The 15,000-nt window shown below is 42.5% G+C and overlaps 1 protein-coding gene across 1 annotated transcript in view; it reads left to right on the top strand.

The window, feature by feature from the left end:
- LOC122803645 (phospholipase A2 inhibitor and Ly6/PLAUR domain-containing protein-like) overlaps positions 1–15,000 on the top strand; it is a 281,339-nt gene that overhangs the window by 68,871 nt on the left and 197,468 nt on the right. The gene's annotated exons all lie outside the window — the stretch shown is intronic.

Here is a 15,000-nt window from a genome sequence, read left to right on the forward strand (position 1 = left end):
TGTGTGCCAGGTAATGGATCCTCACTGCCTGTCAGTACTGGGCAGCTTACTAAAAAAATGTTCTGGCAATATGTAATCTGCAGGTAATCCACACGTTAGCTGTAACAGGTAAGTGATGTGTGCTAGGTTAAGTACTCTTCAGTGTGTTGGATAAAGGATCAGCTGTAAGTACTCTTCAGTGTGTTGGATAAAGGGTCAGCTGTAAGTACTCCAGTGTGTTGGATAAAGGGTCAGCTGTAAGTACTCTTCAGTGTGTTGGATAAAGGATCAGCTGTAAGTACTCTTCAGTGTGTTGGTTAAAGTGTCAGCTGTAAGTACTCCAGCGTGTTGGTTAAAGGGTCAGCTGTAAGTACTCTTAGTGTGCTGGTTAAAGGGTCAGCTGTAAGTACTCTTCAGTGTGTTCGTTAAAGGGTCAGCTGTAAGTACTCTTCAGCGTATTGGATAAAGGGTCAACTGTAAGTACTCTTCAGTGTATTGGGTAAGGGTCTTCAATGGCACCAAGTATTCTGCTGCTTACCAGGTAAAGGATAGCTTATGTGGCATTCTTTACTGCTCCCTGAACAGGCAATTGGTAGTAAATGTAAGTAGCTTAATACAGTCAAACTACAGCATTTTAACCAAGACTGCAAACAATGCCAATACTGCATTCCCGTTTCCACGACAGCTGCTTCAGCAAAAATAGGAAGGGTCTTTGTACTGAAGACTACAAAGAATAAAATAAAAAGTCTCTTCTATCCTGAGACTGTAGCAAGCTGCATGACTATACACTAAAAATACTGTTGATTCAGTGCCTATAATGTGACTGTAAAAGCAGTATCAGCATTCATAAAGTAATGCCGATGCAGTATTCTCGCACAGTCTGTTCTGTACTCACACCCATTCCTGTGAATTGTCCCGAATTTTTTCAAAATGTCCCTGATTTTGTCTCATATTTTTGCCTGGTTCCCTGTAACAATTTTGATTTTCTGGTAAATCACTGAGGATTACAGCAAGTCAAAAAGCCAAACATTAGAGTTTCATACTTCTTATTGTTCAGAAAATGCATGTTGATGCAAAACAAAAACACATTTTTTTATGATAATTTTAAATGAATTAGAGTAATATTTAAAAATTGTCCTCAGTTTTAGTCCTCTGTCCTTCCATTATTTTTGTACAAAAATCTGAAGCAAAGAATTTGAGAGGTATGCTCTTCCCAATAGCATGGAGAAGAAATTAAATACATAAAGGTCATTACAATGTCTTTTGCTCTGAAACTGTAGCAAACAGCTTACTACACGTAACAAGCAGCTGGCTACAGTTAAACTACTATACATTAGGAACACTGCGTGCTTCATACATGACAGGCTGGGGATTGGTATAATAGTTAAGGTGTTCACCTCAAAGTCACAAGGTATGATGTTTGATTCTCATGTTTGAATAGGGAGCTTGGCTGGTCTTAAAATGGCCTACAAAGGCAGCTAGCCTAGTACTTACATATAAACCTATGACTGTAAATGCAGTCTTGGCATTTATAAATTAAACCATGTGCTGCACTCTTGTACCATCAGTTCCTGGTAATCACTTCCCAGGTAGCTTGTACCCAAGGTAGCTGCCCCCTGCCCTTCCCTAGCTGCACCCAGGCTCTGCAGTGCTGGGTGTGAGTACTGTGCAGTATGTTGGGTACGGCTTCTATACTGATCATGGGAGTCCTGTAATGTGCCAAGTAAGAGATCATCACTAACTGTGAATACACCATAATTTCCCAGGTAATGGATGCACTATTACCATCCACACTAGTTGTGAGTGTGATGATGTGAGGTATTGCCAGCTATGCCAGGAGAAGCAGGGCAGTGGATGTGCAACATATGCCAGCATAGCTACCTGGAGTTTTGTAAAGAATTATATGTCATTTGTATATCAAACTGATTTTTACAGGTGCTTGTGTTAAAAATGTATTTGTAAATGTATGAACAGTGGGTCCTGTTGGACAGAAAAGAAATACACCTGTATGTCAGATTGTATGGTTAACTGTTGAAATGAATATATTGTAACAGAGGATACTGGAAGAGAAGAGGTTAATCTCAGTCCAGCTAACTAATTTAGGCCATAAAGATTGTATCTTACAGTTTTGATTGCAGTCTGAGACAAAATGTCTGTGAAAACCAAGACTAGGAATCCTACTGTATTGTCCTTAGGGGGTGAACTAATTGCTACCCTGGAAGGGTGGAAGTTTTGAAATGGCTTCATAGCTTCCAGATGTTATAACACATCTTATCAATGCTCTATATGTGTGTATTATGACACATATGTGCTACATTCTGGTTCAGTTTCTAGTAAAGGGGGTAGTATTGGAACCAGAATCAGATAATCAGATGTGTGTAATGCCATTCTGTAAGCTAGCTCTGAAATGATGCTTTAATACTAGATGAGACAGAAGTCACAGAGCAGTCTGCTTGTGAAACCTGACAAAGAAAGACCCCTCACCTACTTCATCTTGCCTTGCTTTAGTAAGTAACCAGGAATAGTTATTCATTAGATCAATCCGAAAAATATAGTGAGATTAGTTAAGTACTGTTTTTTTCTGTATCTGTGTGACTCTTCCCATCTGTGTTATTTCCTGTGATTGAAATGCTGGTGTTTATTGTAAATAGATATTTAGTATTTTCATGTTCTTTTATTATTTATTATTAAACATATTTAAATGTTTTATTGTGGCTGGGTTTTTAGAGCATTTTTTAACCTTCAAGAGTATTTATATTTATTTGGTGACACTGTGGCCACTCCTAAAAGCCTTGTTGCATTGGCCAAACACTACGCTTTGTATTAGTATTAATTTTACTCAGTATAATTGGGTAACCTTAAAGAGTGTTAGAGTAGATGGCTTTAGAGTGTTCTGGTGGTGGTGAATTGACCTTATAGCCTGGGCAGAGATGATAGAGCTAGTGAATCTGTGCCAGGCATTCCAAGGTGTGTGTATGTGTTTGTGTGTGAAAATCAAATTTCAAACAGTGTGTGTGTGTGCGTGTGCGTGTGTGTGTGTGTGTGTGTGTGTGTGTGTGTGTGTGTGTGTGTGTGTGTGTGTGTGTGTGTGTGTGTGTGTGTCAGCTACTTGGAGCAGAGGCACAGAGCACTGGTTTCCAAGAGAGGGTGGTGGAGGACTTGGCTTGGAATACTTGGTTGAGGACTCAACTCTACAGCTGTACCAGCCAGTGTACAGAGCTGCATCTGAAAATACTGTGTGTATCTATTTTTGTTCCACGTGAACATCCCTCACTGGTGTCAGTGGTGAGGACTCAGTCTCCTTGGTTACTGGCCCAGAGGAGGGGCTTCACATATTGGTGACCAGTGGTGGGTGTTTTAATCGAACCTCTATAGCCTGTAGGCAGTTGTCACTGAGGGTGTGTGTACTGTCAGCAGACACAAGGTAAACATACAGTTTCATTTTCACAGCAGTTTTATTTATTTTTGTTAGTTTACTTTAGTCAGGGAAAGCAGGCAAAGATGTTAGCAGAGGATTATGGCAAGCTGACACAGAACCAGTTGGCCAATGTGTGTGAAGCTAAAGGAGTGGTGCGTACCAGCATGACTAAAGAGGAAATGATTTCAGCCTTAGTCATGGCTGGAACCCAGACCAGCAACAAGGAAGACAACCAGTCTGGTGATGGAGATTTGCAACCCGCAGAAACAGAACAGTTCACCTTTATCTCAGATGACTAAAAAATCAGTCTGGAGTTAAGGAAATTTGAACTGGAGGCCAAATATTTGGAATTAGAATCAGCAAAGAAATTGCAGTGTTTGGAGGCCAAAGAAAATGAGAAACACCATCAACATGAGAAGGAGATGCTGACTCTTCATCAGGATCATGGAGGTAATAGGGAAGGGAGTAACCGATCCGAGAAGCAATAAAGGTCAGTAAACTTCTTGCACAATTTACAGACGGTGATACTTTTGATAGTTTTATTCATATATTTGAAAGAGTATGAAAACAGTATAATGTTGACCAAGGGCTCTGGGTACGGTTCCTGACCCCCTTACTTCATGGTAAAGCTGTAACTGCTGTTTCTAAGCTGTCCAATACTGATAACTATGATAAAGTTAAACAATGTTTATTGAAAGAAGTTTTAAGTTAACATCTGAAACTTACAGAAAAAAAGTTTCATGAGCATAGATGCAAGGCAGATGAGAGTGTATGTGATTCTATTTCTGAGTTAAGCACTTATTTTCATAGGTGGATGTCAGGTCACCACTTCTGAAAGATTGGTAGACATTTTGATGAAGGAACAAGCCCTTGGCACTTTGCCTGAGAACATCAGAATATGGTTTGCAGACCGAGAGTGTAACTCTATAGATGAGCTGAGGAAAAAAGGGGATCACTACTTAGCAATTAGGACATCGCTGTACAAGAAGGGGATACCCAGTGCTGCACATGAACTGAAGGGAATCCATGCTGGGCACTTAAAACCACCTCAACAGAGTCCACCTGTAACAGGAGAAGCCACTAGTTCAGGTAGACAGCCAGGATCAAGGGTTACATATTTTTAATGTAACCAGTGAGGCCATGTAGCATACAGATGTCCACAGAAGCAAGGTGAGGAACAAAAGGTGGGAGAGCCAGCAAGTGGGAATAGCAGCATGCCAGTGGTAAGTTGTCTGTAAACAACAGGGATGGTAGACTATCACAGGGGGTTATATCCTATTTAGTGGAAGGAAAGAAGGACACTCTTAAGAGAAATACAGCCTCTGTCATAACCACTTTGAAGCCTGCAGTGGTTAAAGAGGAGCAGTACTTGCTTGGACAGTCTACTCCAGTCAGAGCTTTAGGAGAGACCCCATTCCAAATGTCTTTGGCCAAGGTTTACTTTGACTGTGAGGGTGGAAAGGGAAGCACGCAAGTAGGTGTGTTTGAGGATATCCCTGCAGATGTCCTGGAATGATTGTTGATAATGCAGGACCTTGTGTACATGCAGTGACATTGATGATGCAGGACCTTGTGTACATGCAGTGACATTGATGATGCAGGACCTTGTGTACATGCAGTGACATTGATGATGCAGGACCTTGTGTACATGCAGTGACATTGATGATGCAGGACCTTGTGTACATGCAGTGACATTGATGATGCAGTACCTTGTGTACATGCAGTGACATTGATGATGCAGTACCTTGTGTACATGCAGTGACATTGATGATGCAGGACCTTGTGTACATGCAGTGACATTGATGATGCAGGACCTTGTGTACATGCAGTGACATTGATGATGCAGGACCTTGTGTACATGCAGTGACATTGATAATGCAGGACCTTGTGTACATGCAGTTACATGCAGTCTGGCATGTGGGACTGGTAGCCTAGGGGAGACCCAGACAGACCCCACACCTGAAGCCAGGGCTGGTTAGGTAGCTATTTCAGGGAGGGATTTACCCTGTAGCAGTGAGCCTGAAGGTGAGCCACAGCTGCTGGTAGGTACTGATGTTCCCTTGGACAGAGTGACTGCAAGGGCAGAGGTGAGTGGTAGTACCCAGGCTAACAGTGAGGCACCATGACAAAAGATGCCAGACTTCCAATGGAAGAAGAGCTGGGAAGGTTCAGAAAGACAGAGTTGAGACAAGCTCAGCTCTTGGACCCTATATTTTGAGGCTTGAGAGAGGTAGCTAGGAAGGCACCTGATTCTCAAGGAAAGTGGGAGTCTTTATTCTGGAACAAATAGTTACTGTTTAGAGAATGGAGCCCTGAGGGAGGGTTAGAGGGTGAGGTAATACAGCAGTTGGTAGTACCCAGAACCTACAGTCTGGCACTTTTAGCTATAGCCCATGACATACCTTTTGCAGGTCATATGGGCATACAGCGTACCAAGTGACATAGTATACAGAACTTTTTTTGGCCTGAGATTGCAAGGGATGTAACAGGGTACTACAGGACCTATGAGCACTGCCAAAAAGTTCAAAGCTCCTTTGATACCTTTGCCTGTGATTAAGAAGATGTTTCAGAGGGTAGCTATGGATAATGTGGGGGCTCTGAGTACCCTCAATTACACAGGGAAGGTGTATATCCTGCTGGTAGTAGATTATCCTACTAGATACCCTGAGGTGGTGGCTCTGACCTCCATCGAGGCAGAGAAGGTGGCAAGTGCTTTGTTAGAGATTTTCAGCAGGGTAAGTTTCCAGAGAGAAATACTGACTGACAGAGGTGCCAATTTCATGTCAGACCTGCTGGCATGTCTATAGGATCGTTGTGGGGTGAAGTACCTAAAGACCACCCTTACCACCCTCAGACTAATGGTCTTGTGCAGAGGTTAAACTCTACACTAAATACCATGCTATGGGTATTTGCAGACCAGTTTAAGAGAGAGTGGGACAAATATTTACCACATCTGCTGTTTGCATACAGAGAGGTAACCCAGGAATTCACAGGTTTTTAACCCTTTGAGCTGTTTTATAAGCATAAAAGAGGGGGTCTTCATAATTGATTTCTGATGAGTGGGATGGTGAGTGTGAATTCCACTAGGAGTCTGTTGTGGCATATGCCCTAAACTTCAGGACAAGGTTTAGAGAGCTCATGGGCTTGGCCCAAGAGAACCTGGCAGGAACCCAGAAGCAGAAAAGGGTCTAGTATGACAGGAATGCTCAAGCTTGAGAGTATACTGTGGGACAGCAGGTTATGGTACTCATTTTTATCAGACACAATACACTGCAGGCAGCTTGAGAGGGGCTACTGAAGCGTAAACAAAGGTCAGTGATGTTAACTACATGGTAAACCTACTAGGCAGCAGACAGGGGCACAAATTGTACCATGTTAAAATAATGAAGCCTTACCATGATAAAGAGGCCCTTGTGCTGAGTATTTGCAGTGGGTGCCAGAAGGGGGGATCTGTGACTGATCTCCTCAGTGAGGCTTAGACAGACACCTCAATGGTAGGGGTAACAATGTCCCAACAGCTATCCGCTACCTAGGATGGAGAAATCTGAGCAGTGTTACAGGAGTTTGGGAACATGTTCACTGGGAAACTTGGGTGCAACCACCTGGTACAGTACCATGTGGATACAGGACCTCAAAGGCCTATCAAGCAGGCTCTTTACAGTGTGCCTGAGTGAGTCAGACAGACTCTGAGGCAGGAGATGCAGGAAATGTTGGAAATGGGGGTAATACAGGAGTCCAGCAATCTCTGAGCCTTCCCAGTGATGCTGGTACCAAAGAAAGATGGCAGCACCAAGTTCTGTGTGGACTCCAGAAAACTAAATAGTCACACAGAGCCAGATGCTTACCCCATCCCTAGAATAGATGAAGCGTTAGAGCAGCTGGGTGGGGCTAAGTATCTGATGACTATTGATCTGACCTAGGGCTACTGGCAGGTGGCCTTGACTCGCACCACAAGGGAGAAGTCAGACTTTGTGACTCCATTTGGAGCATAGGAGTTCATAAAGATGTCCTTTGGGATGAAAAATGCCCCAGTGACCTTGCAGAGGCTAGTAGATTATATCCCAACAAGACATTATTCCCTTGCTTACATAGATGATATTACCATCTACATCCATTCCTGGTATGAACACCGTCAGCATGTCAGGGAGGTCCTGGGCAGACTGCAAAGGGCAAGGTGGACCATTAAACCCAGTTAGTGTAGGTGGGTATGGTGGAGGTCTCCTACCTGGGATATAGAATGGAGAGCGGTAAGATCAGGCCAGAACCTACCAAAGTGGAAGTTATTCAGGTGTGGCCTGCCTCTATTACCAAAAAGTAGGTGAAGGCATTCTTGGGGACAGTGAGGTACTGTAGAATGTTTATTTCCAGTTATTGTAGAATAGTTGCTCCCCACACAGGCCTGATGACAAAAAACAGGCCAGATAAGGAAGTGTGGACCCTGGCCTGCAAGCAGACATCTCAAAAGCTTAAATGGGCTTTGGGAGGACCCCAGTCCAGATTTGTTGTGTGGGTGGATGCTTCAAACCTTCAGGTGGGGGCTGTACTCAGCCAGGTTTCATCAGAGGGAGAAGAGCACCCAGTTGTATATCTCAGCCATAGACTCCAACCCAGGGCGGAAAGTTATGCAGGAGTAGAAAAAGAATGTCTAGCCATAGTATGGGCATTGCAGAAAAGTCAACACAATCTGTATGGAAGGATATTCAGTGTCATTACAGACCACAATCCCTTAACATGGCTACATCGAGCCAGGCAGCAAAATGCCAAGTTATTAAGGTGGAGCTTAGGGTTTCAGGTTTATGACATAACAGTGCAGCACCATAATGGGGTCAGCAATGTCAATGCAGATGGGCTGTCAAGACAGGGTATGGGTTAATGTGCTCCCAGACAGGCTTATGTCCCTCAAGCCACATTTCTTCAGGGTCACTGGTAAAACTAGTTTGAGTCTTTAAAGGGGGGAGAGATGTGATTATGTCAGGTATTGCCAGCTATGCTAGGAGAAGTAGGGCAGTGGATGTGTAACATATGCCAGCATAGCTAGCTGGGGTTTTGTAAAAAATATGTCTCATGTATATCAAACTGATTTGTAAAGCTGTTGTGTTAAATGCAACTGTATGTTAGACTGTATTGTAACTGTTGAAATGAATATATTATAATAGAGGATATTGGAAGAGAATAGGTTACTCTTAGTCCAGCTAACTTTGAAAAATAGTCTGAAATTAAATTACCTGGTTTAGGCCATAAAGATTGTATATTACAATTTTGATTGCAGCCAGAGATGAAACGTCTGTGAAAACCAGGACTAGGAATCCTTATGTATTGTCCTTTGGGGTGAACTAATTGCTACCCTGGAAGAATGGAAGTTTTGAAATGATTTTATAGCTTCCAGATGCTATAACACATTTTATCAAAGCTATATGTGTGTGTATTATGACACATATGTGCTACATCCCGATTCAGTTTTTAGCAAAGGGGGTAGTATTGAAACCAGAGTCAGATAATCAGATGTGTGTGATGCCATTCTGTAAGCCAGAACTGAAATGAATCTTTAATACTAGATGAGACAGAAATCTGTAGTCTGCTTGTGAAACCTGACAAAGAATGGCCTTTCATCTACTTCTTGCATTGCTTTAGTAGGTAACCAAAGAATAGTACTTGTTTAGATCAGTGAGGAAAATATACTGAGATTAGTTAAGTACTGTTTTTCTGTATCTGTGTGAATCTATCCACCTGTGTTATTTTTAATATTTCCTGTGATTAAAACTCTGGTGTTTATCGTAGATAAATATTTAGTATTTTCATGTTCTTTTATTCTTTAATATTAAATATATTTAAACTCTTTCTTGCGGGTGGTATTTTAGAGAATATTTTAACATTTGAGAGTACTTATATTTATTTGGTGACACTGTGGCCACTCATGAAAGCCTTGCTACATTGTCAAACACTCCCATTTGTATTAGTATTAATTTTACTCAGTATAATCAGGTACCCTTGTAATAGCCTTAAATTAGCTGGCTGGTGGCAGTAAATCTCCCTTATAGCCAGGGCAGAGGTAGTAGAGCTAGTGAATCTGTGCCAGCCTTGTGTGTGTGTGTGTGTGTGTGTGTGTGTGTGTGTGTGTGTGTGTGTGTGTGTGTGCGCGCGTCTGAAAATCGAATCTCAAAGAGTGTGCATGGCAGCTACTTGGAGCAGGGACACAAAGCACTGGTGTCAGAGAGCTGGTGATGGAGGACTTGTCTTGGAACACTTGGCTGAAGACTCATCTCTACAGCTGTGCCAGTGGGGAGTCTTACTTGAGCCCTGGAAAGAGAGAGGAAAACCCAGCCCCTGGACTGAGTGTGTGCTCTTAAGAGAAATTGCGCTAGGTACAGACACCTGCATCTTTAAATACTGTGTGTATCTATTTTTGTTCCAAGTGAAAGTCTCTCATCAGTGCCAGTGGTGATGATTCATGCTCCTTGCTTACTGGCCCAGAGGAGGGGCATTGCAGTAAGTCCTATGCAGCTTACTATTTTTGCTGTCATTACTTTGCTGTACAACAGACAATGAATCTGCAGTGTATCTGTGACTTAAGCAGTCAAAAATAGACTAGGAAAATAGCGCCTTCAGTAGCCAATTGAGGTCAGTGGAAGTTATCGATTATTGCTGCTAATCCTTTCTCAACAGAGGTAAGTCATCCCAATTCTGTCTCTTGAACTGATTGAAGACAAATTATAAACCATGCTTTGTAAAGGCCTAAACATGCCTTTGGCCAAACTAAGCACTTTGCATGCTCCATTGCCAGCATTAGCAAGTGTGCAGAAGCATGCGCATGACTTGGGGAGAGCAATACAGACTTCTACATTGGTACGCATTCACATGACGTCACTAGAAATGGGGTTAGGGACAGCATCAGAAAAGCCATGCAACATCTGCCTGGATGATTGCCCCAGAAAGAAGGGAGAGCTGAGGGTTGTCAAGACACTGGAAGAAAAAGGATTAAAAACTGCCTGTTTGTTTGTATCCCTTACCACTTATTTAACATTTCATTTTTCTTTTGTCACTGCAGTGTGCCTTCATTCATATAGCGCTTTCTCAGGTAGTACATCACCATCACTAGATTGTATGTAATGCTTGTTCACATATGTAGCATATGCAACTCCCATTTTAAGAAATACACGTAGTCAAAACATTTTAAAAGACTTTCAGTAAAGAACAGCAATGCAGCTAAAAGGATTATTGAAAAGCATTCAGAGGTCTGATAACAATCTGGCATTGTACTTCCTCCTTTTAACCTAATATAAGCGGAACAATATAAATGATGTGCAAAGCTTTATACAAGAAGGAAATTGTCTTAACGCCCGATTGTCTTCCTTTATTTCCCCTCTCCCACATCAGAATCTTTACCCAGACAGCTATCAGGCCATTCATTCTTTCTCTGGGACAAAAGCCAGTCTATTTTTAATCCAGTCTAGTAAGGGCCTAAAGCCCATGCATTCACTGTCTGGGATGGGATCTTATTTACCCATTGGCTCCCCTTTGGAGGTAAAGAGTAAGGAACTGACAGACCTTCATTCATGTGAGGTCATTCCCTGCGTAACTGTTTTTCCACAGTAGCTGGCAGTATCTGTTTGTGGAGCTGATTAGAAGGCTTTATCCACATACCACTGCATACATTCAGACAGATATCCCTGCCTTTTGTGCGATGTGAGCAACACTGACCCAATAGCTACTACCAGCAATTCTTCAACAGTCCTGCAGGGGTCACTGGTGCAACAAAAGCAGTCCCACATAGTATATTGTGTTTGATGAAATCAGTGTAAAATGATCATTGCTGTGACTTATGTGTGTTTGTGTACAGTGGGATGGTTGCAGAGTATCCAAGACCAAAAGGTTGGCCATAATTTCCTTCAATTTCCTTCACAGTCAAACCTCAGCACTGGGCACAATAAGTGGACATCTCTGGAAGTCTAGACAGGATGTGCAGGGAACTGATCGTTATCACAGCGATACAAGAAATAACATTGCGGTCTCACAGTGCCTCACTCTCTGAGTTCTTAGCTGTGGTTCCTTTTCTGTGGTGTCTTCGTGTAAATTGATAGCTTCATAGACAGGCTACTGAGTCTTATGACCATTTAATTCTTGTCGGTACCCTCCCTCAGGCTGCACCTCCTTTTGCAAGGAGGACCATACTGGTCTGACCCAGAATAAATGTGGAGATATCCATCCAGTCATCTAATTAACTAGATAGCTAGAAGCACTGCAGAGCATACAGGGGGGAGGGTTTATTCCAGTGGATAGGACGTTGATGGGTTATAAACTTGTATCTCCATTGTTTTATTCTTTGTATAGCATAATGTTCCTGGCATACTTGTTGGTGGAGTCATTGGACATGCAGAGATCCTGGAAATCTGGGATAACAGGGCCTCCAATGACATAGCAAGATAGAGATCTCCTCTCAAAAGCCTGTAAGATGCTGAATAAATGCATAGAGTTTACAGCCTCTATTGATAGCTCAGGGACTTTGGGCCTAGTGATTTATTTATGTGGTGAGAAATCTTTGGGGGGGTTTTAAATTATTACATATGTTTATTGATATACATCTTGAAGGGGGTATTATAATTAATAATAACAGTTTTCAGTATAAGGGAATCATTACCGCTACACACCTTGATGATATTCTCTTGTTATTTAGCTGTGATAAATAAACACATTTCCTGACAACCATTGTCATGATGGTCAAAAGGGCATGGATTTATCACCCCTTTGTAGTCTTTGACTACAACTGCATTTTCTGGTGGTGTGTTGTGGACACAGTTTGATGAGGAGAGAGTTTGCCTACCACAAGTGATGATACTACACTTTTTACCATTTAGTTAAAGCCCATTTTTAGTACACCAACAGTTCATGAGTGTCAGTTTATTCTGGAGAGTTTGGCTCTAAGAGGGTGGCTTAATAATGGCATCCAGTTTGCAGTCATCTGCAAAAACATTGTTAGCCAAAGGTGTCCAGTGCTTAGGTGTTTAGACTTATAAAGTAAATGCAGCAGAGGGTTATATAATTACAGTAGAATATAACAAATATACAGACGACTCACCAGTGATCAGTGGACTTATCACAGATGATTCATAGGTTCATAGGTGTGCACTACACTAATGGTTCTGGGGCCTTTACAAGCCTAGCCATAGGATTACCCTGTTGTAGTGCTACCCGACCTTAGTTCCCAGTGTCTCTGTTGAGTAGAGCCACTGCAGTGATTCCCAGATTGAATTTTCTGTTTCCCATCCACTCATCAAGATTTCTCTTGAAGAGCGTCAGCAAGGTGGTCTGCTTGACATATATGGGGAGTCTATTCTATAACATGGGCAGTCTCTGGGTTATGAACCTGTCCCTCCAGCATGTTTTGTTGATTGTGGTAATGAGATTGAGGTCTTTGGAGTGTGTGGTGCAGAGAGATTTCTTTAGATGTAGCACTTCTAACAGAGCTGGGTCAGAGATGGCTTTGTAAGTCAAGCAGAGATCACCTCTAAGTAGGCAATATGAGACAGAAAATAGTTGGAGTGTTTTGAGTCTGTCAGTATAGGACAAGTGTTTAAGGCCTAGAATCCTCTTTGTGAGGTACTTTTGTGGCCTCTCCAGTTGTTACAGGTGTCTAATTAAATACATGCCAAATTGGGCATTATAGTCGATGACTGGCCTAATGAGGGAAGAGTAGAGGGAGACAATGACCTCTTTCTTCCTGGATGCAAAACTCTTCGTAATGAGATGTGCCACATAGCAGGACTTTCTGACCACAGTGGTAATGTGGTGATCAAAACAAAGGTTGCTGTCAACCTGTATTTCCAGATCTCTTATAATGCCTTTTGTGTTTAGTGGACAACCATTAATGTGCTAATTCATGAGAACCAGGTTTTTCCCAAAGGGGATGATGACACATTTTTTGGCATTGAACTTAAGGCCATGGTTCTGACACCAGTTGTTGGCCTCAGTGAGGCCATACTGTAGGATGCAAACATCAGTTGGGTAATTGATAATAGCTCCCAACTTGCAATCGTCTGCGAACTTTGTCAGCCAGAGTCCCTTCGTGTTGGCCTGTTCTTCAGAGAAGTAGATACCAAACAGGAGAGGACCCAGGACCAAACCCTGTGGGACTCCACTCGTGACTAGTTGGCAGTCTGACTTGGGTCAGCTACTTTCACACTGTGGGTTCTATCTGTGAGCTAGTTTGCAACCCACCTAGTGATAAGGGGGTGATACCTAGCTTAGTGAGTTTTTCTATGATTCCTGAGTGTGGAATGGTATTAAAAGCCTTGGCCAGATCAAGGTAGGCTGTATGAACCACCTTGCCTTCATCCACAGCTCTCATGACTAACTCAAAAAAGTTGACCAAGTTGAACAGGCATGATCTACCCTTCACAAAACCAAACTGTGTAGGATCCAGAGTTTGGAGAGTCCCTATAGCCTTGTTTATTAGGTCCATGATGATGCATTCCATAGCTTTGCATATCAGACTCATCAGGCTAATGGGGCAATAGTTCCTAGGGTCTGTAGTCACTCCTGCTTTGTGGAGAGGGATGACTGTAGCAGTGTGCCATTTGGTAGGGACAAAGCCTGAGGTGAGGCTGTGATTGAACAGGCACACAGGTGAGTTGTCAATTCACTCTGTATTCATGTAGAACACAGCCAGGGATATTGTCAGGTCCCACAGAAGCTGTATTCGTGGCCTTGGACAGTGCTGTTTTAACATGTGCAGCAGTAATACTGGATGCCTGGCAATCTACTGGTATTGTAATTGGTACTTTGGTGAGGGGGGGTAGAGTTGGCACTGAATCTGTCGGCCAGCATATCTGTTGTCTCAGTATAGGACATACCATTGTGCAGTAGCTCAGAGCAAATCTGGGTATTGCCATGGAGATTCTTTACATAACTATATAGGCCTTGTGGTTGTCTTTACTATCTGCTGCAATTCTGTTTTTATAGATAGCTTTAGAGGATTTGATGAGGGATCTAAACTTTTTTGAGGCTGATAAGGGAGTTTTTCCAGTCTTGGGACTTTAACTTATTTCACATCAGTTTCCTCCTTCTGTTGTAGAGTTTTTTATGGCAGGGGACCACCAGATTGGCTTCCTTTTTTTTGGAGGACAGTGTCTTGGTTCTATTGAGTATGATGAGATCCATTCATTTGTGTACGTGTTTGTGCAGTGCATTGGTGCATGATTCAGCAGTCATACAACTATTCTCCATTTGCATGGGTGCCGTGAAGTTAGCCACCTCTGTTTTTGGAGCCCAAAGTTAGCTTTTGAAAAGTTTTTCATGATGGTTTCCTTTGCTGCAGGGGTGGTGGATTTCCAAGGTGATTAGTTGGTGGTCAGACATAACCAGGGAGGAGATGACCATTGGTGTAAAGCAACAGTCCCCTGTGTTAGTAATGACCAGGTCAAAGATGTTGCTACCTCTAGTGGGGGTAAGAATGAGCTGGTCCAGGGCACATAATTACTGAACTCCAGGAAATGTTGGGCAAGTGTACTGGTACATGAGTAGTTTTCCCAGTTAATGGAGGGGTAGTTGAAGTCGCCTAGTAAGAGAGTGTTAGGTTGGACCCTAATATTCTCCAGGGTGCTTAGGAA

This window comes from Protopterus annectens, chromosome 5.part1, assembly GCF_019279795.1.
Source record: "Protopterus annectens isolate FY-2018-M chromosome 5.part1, PAN1.0, whole genome shotgun sequence".
Taxonomy (NCBI): domain Eukaryota; kingdom Metazoa; phylum Chordata; order Ceratodontiformes; family Protopteridae; genus Protopterus; species Protopterus annectens.